This window comes from Symphalangus syndactylus, chromosome 12, assembly GCF_028878055.3.
Source record: "Symphalangus syndactylus isolate Jambi chromosome 12, NHGRI_mSymSyn1-v2.1_pri, whole genome shotgun sequence".
NCBI lineage: Eukaryota > Metazoa > Chordata > Mammalia > Primates > Hylobatidae > Symphalangus > Symphalangus syndactylus.
In genome coordinates this window covers 72,132,130-72,149,624 of record NC_072441.2, presented here as the reverse complement: position 1 = coordinate 72,149,624, position 17,495 = coordinate 72,132,130, and the positions used below count along the sequence as shown (strand labels likewise).

At 42.0% G+C, this 17,495-nt stretch overlaps 1 pseudogene; it reads left to right on the top strand.

The window, feature by feature from the left end:
* The first annotated feature begins 8,273 nt into the window (after positions 1 to 8,273).
* On the top strand, positions 8,274 to 9,295 carry LOC129467072 (glyceraldehyde-3-phosphate dehydrogenase-like; annotated as a pseudogene).
* Positions 9,296 to 17,495: the final 8,200 nt, after the last annotated feature.

Here is a 17,495-nt window from a genome sequence, read left to right as displayed (position 1 = left end):
TTATTCTTGATATCCATTAGTCTAATTTTTTTTCAAAGTTTTAAACTTCTTTGCCATTGGTTTGAATTTCCTCCTGTAGCTCGGAGTAGTTTGATCATCTGAAGCCTTCTTCTCTCAACTTGTCAAAGTCATTCTCTGTCCAGCTTTGTTCCATTGCTGGTGAGGAGCTGCATTCCTTTGGAGTAGGAGAGGTGCTCTGCTTTTTAGAGTTTCCAGTTTTTCTGCTCTGTTTTTTCCCCATCTTTGTGGTTTTGTCTACTTTTGGTCTTTGATGATGGTGACGTACAGATGGGTTTTTGGGGTGGATGTCCTTTCTGTTTGTTAGTTTTCCTTCTAACGGACAGGACCCTCAGCTGCATGTCTGTTGGAGATTGCTAGAGGTCCACTCCAGACCCTGTTCACCTGGGTATCAGCAGCAGTGGCTGCAGAACGGTGGTGGCCGTAGAACAGCGGATATTGGTGAACCCCAAATGCTGCTGCCTGATCGTTCCTCTGGAAGTTTTGTCTCAGAGGAGTATCCGGCCATGTGAGGTGTCAGTCTGCCCCTCCTGGGGGGTGCCTCCCAGCTAGGCTGCTCAGGGGTCAGGGACCCAGTTGAGGAGGCAGTCTGCCTGTTCTCAGGTCTCCAGCTGCATGCTGGGAGAACCACTACTCTCTTCAAAGCTGTCAGACAGGGACATTTAAGTCTGCAGAGGTTACTGCTGTCTTTTTGTTTGTCTGTGCCCCTGCCCCCAGAGGTGGAGCCTACAGAGGCAGGCAGGCCTCCTTGAGCTGTGGTGGGCTCCACCCAGTTCAAGCTTCCCAGCTACTTTGTTTACCTATTCAAGCCTGGGCAATGGTGGGCGCCACTCCCCCAGCCTCGCTGCCGCCTTGCATCTTAATCTCAGACTGCTGTGCTAGCAATCAGTGAGACTCTGTGGGCATAGGACCCTCCCAGCCAGATGCAGGATATAATCTCCTGGTGTGCCATTTTTTAAGCCCATTGGAAAAGTGCAGTATTAGGGTGGGAGTGACCCAATTTTCCAGGTGCCATCTGTCACCCCTTTCTTTGGCTAGGAAAGGGAACTCCCTGACTCCTTGCACTTCCTGAGTGAGGCCATGCCTCGCCTTGCTTCTGCTCAGGCGTGGTGCACTGCACCCACTGTCCTGCTCCCACTGTCTGGCACTCCCTAGTGAGATGAACCTGGTACCTCAGATGGAAATGCAGAAATCACTCGTCTGCTGTGTCACTCATGCTGGGAGCTGTAGACCAGAGCTGTTCCTATTCAGCCATCTTGGCTCCACCCCTCTTCCAATTGTTATTGTCTTTCTGTTTTATTATAGCATTCTAGTGGGTAAGAAGTGGTGTCACACTGTAGTTTTGATTTTCATTTCCCTACTGACTGGAGATGCTGACTGTCTTTTCATGTACTTTATTGGCCATTCTTACACTTTTTGGTTAATTGACTATTCAAATATTTTACTGTTTTTAAAATTGGGTCATTTATCCTTGCGTTCTTCCGTTGTAATTGTATTTTATATTCTGGATAGAAGTCCTTTATCAAATATATGTTTTGATATTTTTTCTCATTCTGTGGCTTATCTTTTCATTTTCTTATTGATGTCTTTTAAAGAGCAAACGTTGGTGGAGCCAAGATGGCCGAATAGGAACAGCTCTGGTCTCCAGCTCCCAGCCTGAGTTACACAGAAGACTGGCGATTTCTGCATTTCTACTTGAGGTACCTGTTTCATCTCACTAGGGAGTGCCAAACAGTGGGTGCAGGACAGTCAGTGAAGCGCACTGTGCGCGAGCCGAAGCAGGGCAAGGCACTGCCTCACTCGGGAAGCGCAAGGGGTCAGGGAGTTCCCTTTCCTAGTCAAAGAAAGGGGTAACAGATGGCACCTGGAAAATCGGGTCAGTCCCACCCTCATACTGCGCTTTCCCAACGGGCCTGGAAAACGGCACACTAGGAGATTGTATCCCGCACCTGGCTCGGAGGGTCCTATGCCCACAGAGTCTCGCTGATTGCTAGCACAGCAGTCTGAGATCAAGCTGCAAGGCGGCAGCGAGGCTGGGGGAGGGGCGCCCGCCATTGCCCAGGCTTGCTTAGGTAAACAAAGCAGCCAGGAAGCTCAAACTGGGTGGAGCCCACCACAGCTCAAGGAGGCCTGTCTGCCTCTGTAGGCTCCACCTCTGGGGGCAGGGCACAAACAAACAAAAGGTCAGCAGGAATCTCCAGAGACTTAAATGTCCCTGTCTGACTGACAGCTTTGAAGAGAGTAGTGGTTCTCCCAGCACGCAGCTGGAGATGTGAGAACGGACGGACTGCCTCCTAAAGTGGGTCCCTCACCCCTGAGCAGCCTAACTGGGAGGCACCCCCCCAGTAGGGAAAGACTGACACCTCACTGGGCCGGGTACTCCTCTGAGACAAAACTTCCAGAGGAACTATCAGACAGCTGAATTTGTGGTCTCACGAAAATCCGCTGTTCTGCAGCCACCACTGCTGACACCCAGCCAAACAGGGTCTGGAGTGGACCTCTAGTAAACTCCAACAGACCTGCAGCTAAGGGTCCTGTCTGGTAGAAGGAAAACTAACAAACAGAAAGGACATCCACACCAAAAACCCATCTGTACATCACCATCATCAAAGCCCAAAAGTAGATAAAACCGCAAAGATGGGGAAAAAACAGAGCAGAAAAACTGGAAACTCTAAAAAGCAGAGCACCTCTCCTCCTCCAAAGGAACGCAGTTCCTCACCAGCAACGGAACAAAGCTGGATGGAGGATGACTTTGACGAGTTGAGAGAAGAAGGCTTCAGACGATCAAACTACTCTGAGCTACGGGAAGAAATTCAAAACAATAGCAAAGAAGTTAAAAACTTTGAAAAAAAATTAGAAGAATGGATAACTAGAATAACCAATGGAGAGAAGGGCTTAAAGGAGATGATAGAACTGAAAGCCAAGTTTCGAGAACTACGTGAAGATTGCAGAAGCCTCAGTAGCAGATGCGATCAACTGGAAGAAAGGGTATCGCTGATGGAAGATGAAATGAATGAAATGAAGCGAGAAGGGAAGTCTAGAGAAAAAAGAATAAAAAGAAATGAACAAAGCCTCCAAGAAATTTGGGACTACGTGAAACGACCAAACCTACATCTGATTGGTGTACCTGAAAATGACGGGGAGAATGGAACCAAGTTGGAAAACACTCTGCAAGATATTATCCAGGAGAACTTTCCCAATCTAGCAAGGCAGGCCAACATTCAGATTCAGGAAATACAGAGAATGCCACAAAGATACTCCTCGAGAAGAGCAAGTCCAAGACACATAATTGTCAGATTCACCAAAGTTGAAATGAAGGAAAAAATGTTAAGGGCAGCCAGAGAGAAAGGTCGGGTTACCCACAAAGGGAAGCCCATCAGACTAACAGCTGATCTCTCAGCAGAAACTCTACAAGCCAGAAGAGAGTGGGGGCCGATATTCAACATTCTTAAAGAAAAGAATTTTCAACCCAGAATTTCCTATCCAGCCAAACTAAGCTTCATAAGTGAAGGAGAAATAAAATACTTTACAGACAAGCAAACGCTGAGTGATTTTGTCGCCACCAGGCCTGCCCTAAAAGAGCTCCTGAAGGAAGCACTAAACATGGAAAGGAACAACCGGTACCAGCCACTGCAAAAACATGCCAAATTGTAAAGACCATCGAGGCTAGGAAGAAACTGCATCAACTAATGAGCAAAATAACCAACTAACATCATAATGACAGGATCAGATTCACACATAACAATATTAAGGTTAAATGTAAATGGGCTAAATGCTCCAATTAAAAGACACAGACTGGCAACCTGGATAAGGAATCAGGACCCATCAGTGTGCTGTATTCAGGAAACCCATCTCACGTGCAGAGACACACATAGACTCAAAATAAAGGGATGGAGAAAGATCTATCAAGCAAATGGAAAACAAAAAAAGGCAGGGGTTGCAATCCTAGTCTCTGATAAAATAGACTTTAAACCAACAAAGATCAAAAGAGACAAAGAAGGCCATTACATAATGGTAAAGGGATCAATTCAACAAGAAGAGCTAACTATCCTAAATATATATGCACCCAACACAGGAGCACCCAGATGCATAAAGCAAGTCCTGAGTGACCTACAAAGGGACTTAAACTACCACACAATAATAATGGGAGATTTTAACACCCCACTGTCAACATTAGACAGATCAATGAGACAGAAAGTTAACAAGGATATCCAGGAATTGAACTCAGCTCTAAACAAAGTGGACCTAATAGACATCTACAGAACTCTCCACCCCAAATGAACAGAATATACATTTTTTTCAGCACCACACCACACCTATTCCAAAATTGACCACATAGTTGGAAGTAAAGCTCTCCTCAGCAAATGTAAAAGAACAGAAATTATAACAAACTGTCTCTCAGACCACAGTGCAATCAAACTAGAACTCAGGATTAAGAAACTCACTCAAAACCGCTCAACTACATGGAAACTGAACAACCTGCTCCTGAATGACTATTTGGTACATAATGAAATGAAGGCAGAAATAAAGATGTTCTTTGAAACCAACGAGAACAAAGACACAACATACCAGAATCTCTGGGACACATTCAAAGCAGTGTGTAGAGGGAAATTTATAGCACTAAATGCCCACAACAGAAAGCAGGAAAGATCCAAAATTGACACCCTAACATCACAATTAAAAGAACTAGAAAAGCAAGAGCAAACACATTCAAAAGCTAGCAGAAGGCTAGAAATAACTAAAATCATAGCAGAACTGAAGGACATAGAGACACAAAAAACCCTTCAAAAAATTAATGAACCCAGGAGCTGGTTTTTTGAAAAGATCAACAAAATTGATAGACCACTAGCAAGACTAATAAAGAAGAGAGAAGAATCAAATAGATGCAATAAAAAACGAAAAAGGGGATATCACCACCGATACCACAGAAATACAATCTACCATCAGAGAATACTACAAACACCTCTATGCAAATAAAATAGAAAATCTAGAAAAAATGGATAAATTCCTTGACAAAACATCCTCCCAAGACTAAATCAGGAAGAAGTCGAATCTCTGAATAGACCAATAACAGGTTCTGAAATTGTGGCAATAATCAATAGCTTACCAACCAAAAAGAGTCCAGGACCTGATGGATTCACAGCTGAATTCTACCAGAGGTACAAGAAGGAACTGGTACCATTCCTTCTGAAACTATTCCAATCGATAGAAAAAGAGGGAATCCTGCCTAACACATTTTATGAAGCCAGCATCGTCCTGATACCAAAGCCAGGCAGAGACACAACAAAAAAAGAGAATTTTAGACCAATATCCTTGATGAACATTGATGCAAAAATCCTCAATAAAATACTGGCAAACTGAATCCAGCAGCACATCAAAAAGCATATACACCATGATCAAGTGGGCTTCATCCCTGGGATGCAAGGCTGGTTCAACATACGCAAATCAATAAATGTAATCCAGCATATAAACAGAACCAAAGACAAAAACCACATGATTATCTCAATAGATGCAGAAAAGGCCTTTGACAAAATTCAACAACCCTTCATGCTAAAAACTCTCAATAAATTAGGTATTGATGGGACGTATCTCAAAATAATAAGAGCTATCTACGACAAACCCACAGCCAATATCATACTGAACGGGCAAAAACTGGAAGCATTCCCTCTGAAAACTGGCACAAGACAGGGATGCCCTCTCTCACCGCTCCTATTCAACATAGTGCTGGAAGTTCTGGCCAGAGCAATCAGGCAGGAGAAGGAAATAAAGGGTATTCAATTAGGAAAAGAGGAAGTCAAACTGTCCCTGTTTGCAGATGACATGATTGTATGTCTAGAAAATCCCATTGTCTCAGCCCAAAATCTCCTTAAGCTGATTAGCAACTTCAGCAAAGTCTCAGGATACAAAATCAATGTACAAAAATCACAAGCATTCTTGTACACCAATCACAGACAAACAGAGAGCCAAATCATGAGTGAACTCCCATTCACAATTGCTTCAAAGAGAATAAAATACCTAGGAATCCAACTTACAAGGGATGTGAAGGACCTCTTCAAGGAGAACTACAAACCACTGCTCAATGAAATAAAAGAGGATACAAACAAATGGAAGAACATTCCATGCTCATGGGTTGGAAGAATCAATATCGTGAAAATGGCCATACTGCCCAAAGTAAATTATAGATTCAATGCCATCCCCATCAAGCTACCAATGACTTTCTTCACAGAGTTGGAAAAAACTACTTTAAAGTTCATATGGAACCAAAAAAGAGCCCGCATCGCCAAGGCAATCCTAAGCCAAAAGAACAAAGCTGGAGGCATCACGCTACCTGACTTCAAACTATACTACAAGGCTACAGTAACCAAAACAGCATGGTACTGGTACCACAACAGAGATATAGATCAATGGAACAGAACAGAGCCCTCAGAAATGATGCCGCATATCTACAACTATCTGATCTTCGACAAATCTGACAAAAACAAGAAATGGGGAAAGGATTCCCTATTTAATAAATGGTGCTGGGAAAACTGGCTAGCCATATGTAGAAAGCTGAAACTGCATCCCTTCCTTACACCTTATACAAAAATTAATTCAAGATGGATTAAAGACTTAAATGTTAGACCTAAAACCATTAAAATCCTACAAAAAAACCTAGGCAATACCATTCAGGACATAGGCGTGGGCAAGGACTTCATGTCTAAAACACCAAAAGCAATGGCAACAAAAGCCAAAATTGACAAATGGGATCTCATTAAACTAAAGAGCTTCTGCACAGCAAAAGAAACTACCATCAGAGTGAACAGGCAACCTACAGAATGGGAGAAAATTTTTGCGACCTACTCATCTGACAAAGGGCTAATATCCAGAATCTACAATGAACTCAAACAAATTTACAAGAAAAAAACAAACAACCCCATCAAAAAGTGGGCAGAGGACATGAACAGACACTTCTCAAAAGAAGACATTTATGCAGCCAAAAAACACATGAAGAAATGCTCCTCATCACTGGCCATCAGAGAAATGCCAATCAAAACCACAGTGAGATACCATCTCACACCAGTTAGAATGGCCATCATTAAAAAGTCAGGAAACAACAGGTGCTGGAGAGGATGTGGAGAAATAAGAACACTTTTACACTGTTGGTGGGACTGTAAACTAGTTCAACCATTGTGGAAGTCAGTGTGGCGATTCCTCAGGGATCTAGAACTAGAAATACCATTTGACCCAGCCATCCCATTACTGGGTATATACCCAAAGGTCTATAAATCATGCTGCTATAAAGACACATGCACACGTATGTTTATTGTGGCACTATTCACAATAGCAAAGAGTTGGAACCAACCCAAATGTCCAACAATGATAGACTGGATTAAGAAAATGTGGCACATATACACCATGGAATACTATGCAGCCATAAAAAATGATGAGTTCGTGTCCTTTGTAGGGACATGGATGAAACTGGAAAACATCATTCTCAGTAAACTATCGCAAGGGCAAAAAACCAAACACCGCATGTTCTCACTCATAGGTGGGAATTGAACCATGAGAACTCATGGACACAGGAAGGGGAACATCACATTCTGGGGACTGTTGCGGGGTGGGGGGAGGGGGGAGGGACAGCATTAGGAGCTATACCTAATGCTAAATGACGAGTTAATGGGTGCAGGAAATCAACATGGCACATGGATACATATGTAACAAACCTGCACATTGTGCACATGTACCCTAAAACCTAAAGTATAATAAATAAATAAATAAATAAATAAATAAATAAAAAGAGCAAACGTTTTTAGTTTTGATCATGTCTCATTTTTTAACTTTTTTTGTTTGGCAGAAAAAGATTTTTTTCTTTATTAAAGTCATGAACATGTTAATTTATGTTTTCTTCAAAGAAGTGTATGGTTTACCCCTGAAATTTAGGCCTATAACCCATTTTGAGAGAACTTTTGCTTATGTGTGAGTTAATGGCCAAAATCATATGGCCAATTGATTTTGACAAAAGTAAATTCAATGAGGGAAAGTGTTAGTCTTTTAAACAAGTGATACTGAGACAACTGAATTGTCCACATGTTCAGGGGATGTTAGCCTGCTATGTCAAATGATGCCCATCTGAGTCACCACCTATTGGCATCAGAGTTCACAAAGAATCTCTCGATATGATAATTATGGGTTAAATAATATGCTGTAGCTTTCTGCTTCTCCCATTCAATAGACAGCCACATCTCATGCAGCACCAGCTGCATCCCTGAGACACCATGGTGAAGGTGAAGCCTGCAGTCAATGGATTTGGCCATATTTGGGCTCCTGGTCTCAAGGGCTGCTCTGAACTCTGGTAAAGTGGATATTGTTGCCATCAATGACCCCTTCATTGACCTTAACTTCAAGCCCTACATGTTCCAGTATAATTCCACCCATGGCAAATTCCATGGCACTGCCAAGGCTGAGAACGGGAAGCTTGTCATCAATGGAAATTCCATCACCATCTTCTAGGAGCTAGATCTCACCAAAATCAAATATGGTAATGCTGACACTCAATACGTAGTGGAGTCCACTGGTGTCTTCACCACCATGGAGAAGGCTGGGGCTCACTTTCAGGGGTGAGCCACAAGGGTCATCATCTCTGCCTCCTCTGCTGATGTAACCATGTTTGTGATGAGTGTGAACAATCAGAACTATGACAACAGCCTCAAGATCATCAGCAATACATCCTGTACCACCAACTGCTTAGCACTCCTGGCCAAGGTCATCCATGACAACTTTGATGTTATGGGAGGACTCATGGCCATAGTCCATATCATCACTGCCACCCAGAAAACTGTAGATGTCTGCTTCAGGAAACTGTCATAATGGACATGGGGTTCTCCAGAACATCATCACTACGTCTGCTGTCACTGCCAAGCCTAAGGGCAAAGTCATCTCTCAGCTGAACAGGAAGCTCAATGGCATGGCCTTCCGTGTCCCTACCACCAATGCGTTGGTCATGAATATGACCTGCCATCAGGAAATACCTGCCAAATATGATGACATCAAGAAGGTGGTGAAACAGCATTGGCAAGCTCCCTCAAGGGCATCCTGGGCTACATTGAGCACCAGGTTGTCTCCTCCAACTTTATCAGCATCACACACTTTTCCACCTTCAATGCTGGGACTGGCATTGCCCTTAATGACCACTTTATCAAGCTCATTTCCTGGTGTGACAATGAATCTGACTATGACAACAGGGTGGTGAACCTCATTGCCCACATGGCCTTCAAGGAATAAGACCCCTGGACCACCAGCCCCAGGGATAGTATGAGAGGAAAAAAGAGACTTTAGCAAAATCTCTTTTCCATCTCCTACTTATTACTCTGTCTGCCAATTATCTTGGAGGAGAGGTCAGATAGATGCCCTTCAACCAAGAGTTCCAGAGGCTAACAGTAATGATATGGTAGCCAGCCTCTAAGGTGACTCCAGTGATCTCTACCTCCTGATATTTGTACACTTCTGTGTGGGTTGTACCTAGTAACTTGCTTTTAACTAGTATAATATAACAAAAATGATAGAATGCCACTTTCATGATTAGGTTAGTAAGGATTGTGACTTTCAACTTGTTTTACAGTTGCTCTTTCTCATTGGCTTTGATGAAGCAAGTTGCCCTGGTGGAGAGGACAATATAGTAAGGAACTGAGAGCAGCCAACAGTCAAGGGGAAACTGAGGCTCTCAGTCTAATAACCTTAGAAGAACTGAATCTTCCAACAACTATATAAGTGAACTTGAAAGTAGACCTTTCTCCAGTGGAATCTTAAGGTGAAAACAGAGCTTTATGCCAATTCAAGAGCTCTTGGAACCCCAATGTTTAAGGGAAAAAAAGAGGTAGACTGTCATATTTCCAACAAGCTGCCTTCTTTCCTTGGGGATTTCTTTTGCATTACAAAGAACATTATCCCTTCATTGAACCCAGTTTGAAAGCCACAAGTAATTTAGCAAATATTAGAATACCTGAAGTTACCAAGTGTCGGTGAAGATGTGGGGAGACAAGCATGTTATTTGTGGAAGTGTAAGTTGATACAAATTTCTAATGAGTATTTGACAAAATATTGTAAACTTTCACACACTTGACCCAGCAAGTCCACTCCAGAAATTTATTTTAAAGAATAATCAGTTAAGATCAGACCAAGTGGTCATGTGGGACATCCCCTTGCACATAGCAAGCTCCACATATGAGCTTTAATATACTAATTGAGTCCTTTACAATGTATCAGGTGCTTTACATATATTATCTAATTTAACTTTTAAAATGGACTTTATTTTCTGTAATGGTTTTAGCTTCACAACAAAACTGAGGGAAAATGCAGAGAGTTCTCGTATACTCCCACCCCAACACATACGTAGCCTCCCCCACTATCAACACCCTCTACCAGAATGGTACATTTGTTACAATGAGTTGACCTGCATTGATACATCTTTATCACTCAAAGTCCAAAGTTTACTCTTGGTCTTGCACATTCTCTGAGTTTTGACAAATGTGTAATGACATGTCACCACCATTTTAGTATCATCTGCCCTAAAAATCCTCTGTGCTTTGCCTATTCATTCCTCTGTGCACTCTGACTCTGACAGCCATTGATCTTTTTACTGTCTCCACGGTTTTGCCTTTTCCAGAATGTCATATAGTTGAAATCACACTGCATATAGCCTGTTCATATTAGCTTCTTGCATATAATAATATACATTTAAGTTTCCTCCATGTTACTTATGGCTTGATAGCTATTTGGCACTGAATAACATACCATTGTCTCGATGTCCCACCGTTTATTTGTATATTCTCCTGCTGAAGGACAATTTGGCTGCTTCCAAGTTTTGATAATCGTGGATAAAACTACTATAAAGATCAAACCTAAAAGTAGGTATTTGTGTAGACATAAGTTTCCTATTTATTTGTGTAAATGCAATGGAGCATGATTGCTGGATCATATGGTAAGGATACGTTCAGTTTTATAAGAAACTGCCAAACTGCCTTACAAAGTATCTGTACCATTTTGCATCCCCACCAGCAATGGATGAAATTCCTGATGCTCCACATTCTTGCTAGCACTTGGTGTTGTCAGTGTTGTGGATTTTCACCATTCTAATGGGTGTGCAGTGGTATCTCATTTTCATTTTAGTTTGCAATTCTCTAAGGACATATGATGTTTAGTATCTTTTCATATGCTTTTTTTTAAGCTATATATCTTCTTTGGCGAGGTGTCTGCTCAGTTCTTGTGAATACCTATATCAGATTGCATTCCAAATGTAACACATTTTTAGAAGTTAAGAGATTCGTTCTGAGATTTCATATGTACCTCTTCAGTTTACTGTGGGCATTCCCTTTTTCATGTTTCTGAGCAATGGAGAACAGCCTTTTGATATTATCTTGATAATATTCTAGCTTATTTCCCTTGTAATTTTGGATCTAGACCTCTAAGCCCAGAGACAACTTAAAAAATTACATACATGTGTATCTGGGAGCAAAGTCATCACCAGATAGCTGTATTCAAAGACAGCTTCTACTACATTCTTTTATAAAGTAAGTTAACATCACTGTGTGTATACCACATTGCTTTAATACCATATGCTCATGTGATTTGTTTCACTCTTAGCTCAAACCAATCTGTAATATCTCTCACAAGTACTCAGCTGGTGATTTCAGGGTTGAAGAGATGACCTTACGCAGGCCATTATGCCTGCATTGAAGTGCCTGAAAAAAAACAAAAAAACAAAAAAACAAAAAACAAACAAAAAAAACACACACTTTGGGAATTTTTGCAATGTGATTACCAGTCAGCAGGAAAGCATGAAATAAAATTGATTTACAGGACTGTGATTGGCTATTTGGAGGGGTGGACGTTATGCTACTTACCTTTTCTCTGATTTCAAGTCTTATCTTCAAGGCTTTATTTATTTATATTCTTAACCACAAAGAACAATTTAGTTGAGATGTTCTTATCTTTTTCTGATGTGAGGAGAATCATGAAACCACAGTTATGAACTTAATACAAATGGAAGGAGGCTGAGAAAACTGGTATCTGACAAAGAGTTCAATGATCTAGAAGTGAACTTCCAAAGAGTAAACATCTATAAAGGGCACCAAGTCCCACTGTTCATGAGGCTGATTCCTGATAGATGGCTGGGGTGTGAAGGCTGGGGATCAGGCCAGAGGAGAGCAAAGTCTGCTAGGCTTGGTCATATGCTATGAGATGTGGCTGGTGAGACAGCTCTCTCATGAGTCTGCCCACTGTCTGAGGTCATGTTAGTGGGGACCCCAGGGTAAGAGATTTCTTAGACTTAATCTCTGCCATTAGTTTAGCTCTTCTGTACTTTGTTGAGAAAGCCTTCATCTGTCTACTAAAGCTATCCAATATGACTAGAATAAAGATATCTCCTTTCTCATTTACTGTGGAATAACAGGACTAGTCAATTTTAATTTGTTTTGACAGTTCCTGAATCTCTTATCTGAAAACTCTCTTTCTACTACTTTTCTTAGAGGTCAGTGCTTTGCACAGAATAGCCATTAGCCAATGGGCCATAAAATCCTGTAACATCCTAGGTCATGAGAATGAATATTTTAGGGTATTTTTTTCTTCCCATTCCTTCTTGTCTCTGGCCTTGGCTCTGTGATTCAAAGTAAAAATAATGGCCAAAGTTCATTGCAGCAGTGCGTGAGTTAGGCTGTACCAAGATCACCCTTGTCCCATATTTCTTCTTGATCTTGTGAAATTGTATGGTCTGAATGTGTTCCCTCCAAATTCATGTGTTGAAACTTAATTGCCAATGCATTAGTATTTAGAGCTGAGGACTTTAGAAACAGATTAATGTATGAGGACAGGGCCCTCATGAATGGGAGTAGTGACCTTATAAAAGAACTTGAGGGAAGTAGGTGGCCCCTTCCATTCTTCTGCCTCATGAAAACACATTGTCCATCTCCTGCTGAGGATGCAGCAACAAGAACCCATTTGGAAAGAGACAGTGGGCTCTCACCAGACATGGAACATACTGATACCTTGATCATGGACTTTCCAGCCTCTGGAACATGAGAAATAACATTCTTTTATGTGTAAATTATCTGATCAAATATATTTTATTACACTAGCACAAACAGACTAAACCATGATGCTTCCATTTTTTACAAGTCACATGTAACAGAAATCAGGGTCTTGAAGGTCATCTTCAAGGCCCATGGTCATCTAGGTATCCTGTCCCACAATGCAACTGTGACTGCTGTGTCAGCCAGACAGTTGTCTCTAGACATGTGCTTTCTTAATATGTCCCTAAACTTTCAGCACGGGCAATCCATCCTTGCTGCAAGATCAAAGACCTCTCCTTGGCCTCAAATTATCAACCCACCAATGCAGCAGCCAATTTGAGACCTGAATATAAAGTTAAGGCCTAACACTGGGATCATGGGCAATTTTCCTTTTGTTTTTACCAACCCATTAACAATGACATCTTATGTAGCCTTCTGAGAACCCTTTGCAATGACCACAATTCCCCAAGTATCCACTATTCTTCCAAGTATTCTAATGACACCTGCTTTTTTTCCCCTTTAATCTGGTTTTTCTGTGCTGTACTGTTTAATAGATAGATAGTATGATTTCTGTTGGGAAATATTTTATAGGTATAGCTCTTCTGTCCAGAGTGCAATGTTCCATAATAATCTCCTAGAGGTATAAAGGATGTGCAAAAAATTATAATCCACTGGCTGTTTCAGTCATTTCTGATCTGCTCTGTTAAGATCTTTTGTTCTGAGAATAATCAAAGAAACTCCTTTGAGTATACACTTTATGAATTTGTTTTTTAAACAGACTACTTATTTGAAGGTTTGGTTGTTCACTTCTTTTTAATTCTGGGTTCTGAATTGCAGTTATAGGCAAGCAGGCTGTATGACTTAACTTCATTTTCCCTTTCTAAATATAGGGTGGTGGACACCCTATACATATATTTGGGTTAAGCAAATAGGCCTTCAAAGTTATTACCAGGGAGACTGCTGTGGGACTGCTTTCTCTTTTGACATTTTCCATGCTAATGATCTCTTGACCCAGCCCTTGACTCTGTGGGTTAATCTGGGAAAAAGTGGACCTTTACTGTGGCACGGGTTCATGCAGGAAAGTGTCCAGTTGAGGAATCATAGAAGACTTTTCAGGTCTGTTGGTTTAGGTAGTGACCCATTCTGCTGAGTTCCATCCTAACTCACTGTTTTCCTCCTCTGACTGCTATAATTCTCCAGATGTGATGATGTATTTTGATCTGGCTTTGCCTTCCCGGATTAATTTATTTAATAAATATTTATAAAGCCCTCTATGACATTGGACATGATTCTAGGCTCTTGGGAATGTAGCAGGGAGCAAGACTGTCTAAGGTCCCTATGCAGGTACAGATAACCAATAAAATCTACAACTGAGAAGTTAGTTGCATATTGTTTTAACAGCTAGGAGGGGAGAAACAGTGTGATGTGATGAGTGAAGCAGAGCATATTCAGGAGAGGATGATCAGGGACGTCTCACTTCATCAGGGCAGTGACATTTCAACTGAGATCTACATGTCAACAGAGAGCCAACCATGAGAAGATGAGGAACACCATTTTATATAAAGGGAATGATAAATGTGAAGATCTAGAGGCAAGAAAGTATTGTGTATTTATGGAAGAGAAGAGAGGCCAGTCTGGCTGAGGCATTTTGAGTAAAAGGGAGAGTGATGAGGAAATGAGTTGGAAGGATGAGCAGATCATGTAGTGCCCAGGAGAGCTGGAGATCAGTTTAGAGTGTACAGTTAATGGAATGGGAAGCCACAGAAAGGTTTTAAATAGGTGGGACATAGAATTTGAATTTACTTAAAAACATATCTGAGGCTGTTGTATGGAGAACAGAATGTGGTAAACAGCCACAGAATGGGAAAAGCCAGTGCTGAGGCTATTCATTTAGATATTCTTTCTTTTTTTTTTTAACCTACTTTTTTACTTGTTTTTTGTTATTTTGAGACAGGACTTGCTATGTCACCCAGAGTACTGGAGTGCAGTGGCATGATCCTCAACTCCCCAGGCCAAGTGATTCTACTACTTCAGCCTCAGGAGTGGCTGGAACCACAGGTGTGCACCACCATGCCCAGGTAGGCTTTTAACACATTTTTAATTTTGTAGAGACAGGGTCTCCCTATGTTGCCCAGAGTGATCTCAAATTCCTAGACTCAAGTGATCTTCCTGCCTCAGCCTCCCAGAGTGCTGGGGCTATGAACATGAGTCTTCATGCCCAGCTATCTCTAACTTTGCTTTTGAGTTGGCCTCTGCCCACATTCCAATAAGAGAAACTGTATTGGGTCAACTTGGAATTTTTGAGGTTTGATTATTTTAAGCTATAGATTTTCTTAACCTTGAAGAGCTTTTTTTTGTTTGTCTTTTCAATGTAAAGAGCAATTAATTGGAGTGAGGCCTAAGTACCTGTAATTTTGTAGAAACTCCACAGGTGATTTTAATGGGCAAACAGGGTTGAGAACTCCGTAGGACCAATTAGGGACTGAAAGAGCAGGAGCTCACCATCTTGGCTAAGCACTTGCATTTTAAAATTCACCTTGATCAGAAACTGACTAAACCCAAAGCAGATCAGCCTAATGGCTAAGGTCAGCAACATCCCATCAACATCTCTTACCAGAAACATTCCAAACCCCTCCCCAGCGAGAGACATGCTAGCCCTGAGATAACCTCCTCTCTAGTCAGAAATATGTCAGCCCCAAGATAACCTTCCGTCCAGCCCAAAGACATTCCAACCCTGCCATAAACTTCTCCCCCACACAGAAACACTCCTAGCTTGTGATAAGCCCCCTCACCCTAATACCAATATATACTCTTAGTCTATAAGAGAGAATGCTCCTGACTGAAATTGGCCAAAAGCTCCTCTCAGGCTTATTTCTCTAAAATAAATCTGTCTTTGACTGTTGAGCCACATTTCGTGTTTCTTTCCTCTTTAACTCTTACATTTGGTGCCAAAACCCAGGACGATGCTGAGGGCAGAGCTCTCTTGAAACCCAGGAAACAGTGGGCAATGGCAGCTGATCCTGAGCTAACTCCTGGATTCCGAGGGTCTCTGGCCACCTGCCCTGTCTTTTCTCCTATTTCACTTTTTTGAGCAATTTGCATGAGGAGGACAAGTAACCTGAAGGGAACTGTGAGGCTCTGGCCAGGGCTACTCCCTAGAGTATTCAAAACCCTCAGTCTTGGGAATCCACCTCCAACCACTGGCAATGTGTATTTCACTCTCTCCCCTCCTCCTCCCTCAGCCTCTCTCTCTCTCTCCTCTCTCTCTCTTTCTCTCTTTCTTTCTCCCTTGTGCAGCTCCAGTCTAAGAGGCCATTTGCCAATTCCAACTGGAACATCCAGCATCAGACAGTAATCCAGCTGACTGGTAAAATTTGTCCTCCCCTGGTTTTCTCACGGTACCCAGGAAAGTCAGGTCGGCCATCCCGGTCCTTGGAGGACCAGTGGGACTAAGCTAGAGGAAATCTTGGGAACACCTAGAAAAAAACAGACACCCTTGGCTTTTTCTCACCAGTCCACATGGGTGCCAAACAATCCTACATTCATATGCCCTCTCCACTGTGCTGTCTCCTTCATAACCTCTCTAAAGTTGGCTTACGTATTCAGTTTTTTATTGCAACATGGCCTGGCCCCAATACAAATTGCATAATGACAGCAGATGGCCTGAAAATGGCACCTTTAACTTCCAAATTCTCAGGAACCTTGGCAACTTTATAACCAGTAATGTCAAATGGCAAGAGGTTCTCTATATTCAGGCTTTCTTCTGCTTCTAGTTAGATCCCAACCCTCCTCGTGTCAAGCTTGCACCCCTCATGAAATCTTTCTTCTTAATAAAACCCCTCCCCTGGTCTCTTCTTCCTCTGAAATCCCTTTTTACCCTGTAGATGAACCTGTCTGTATTCTCCTCCACCTACATCTGCTACTTGCCTGTTCGAACCCTCTGCCCTGGTGGCCCCTCCTGTCCCCAAGCCTTCAGCTCCAAACCCTGCTCTTCCTCCTTCTCCACCTGTTACACGTTCAAAAACCACCTCTGCTATTCTCCCTCTCTGGGAAGTGGCTGGGGCTGAAGGCATTGCTTGTGTTCATGTCCCTTTTTTCATGTGTGATCTGTCGCACATCAAGCAGTGCCTACGATCTTTCCCTAAAAGTCCCTCTCATTAGCGCAGGGAGTTCCTGCACATAACCCAGTAAAAAAGAGTGCTGAGCTTAATTAAAATGGATATTCAAACTATGAGTATATTCAAAAGGCCTTTATGTTTTTTTCTTCTTATATCTTGTTTTCCTGGAAAAGATTTTTTCTCAGTTAACTGAATTACTTTTCTCCACTCCCTCTTGCCACTCCTGGTGCATGTATGAAAAACCCTAAAATGACTTCTGATGGCCTGGGACTCCTTGGGAAAACACAAAAAGTTCCACAAATCCCATTTTGGGAAA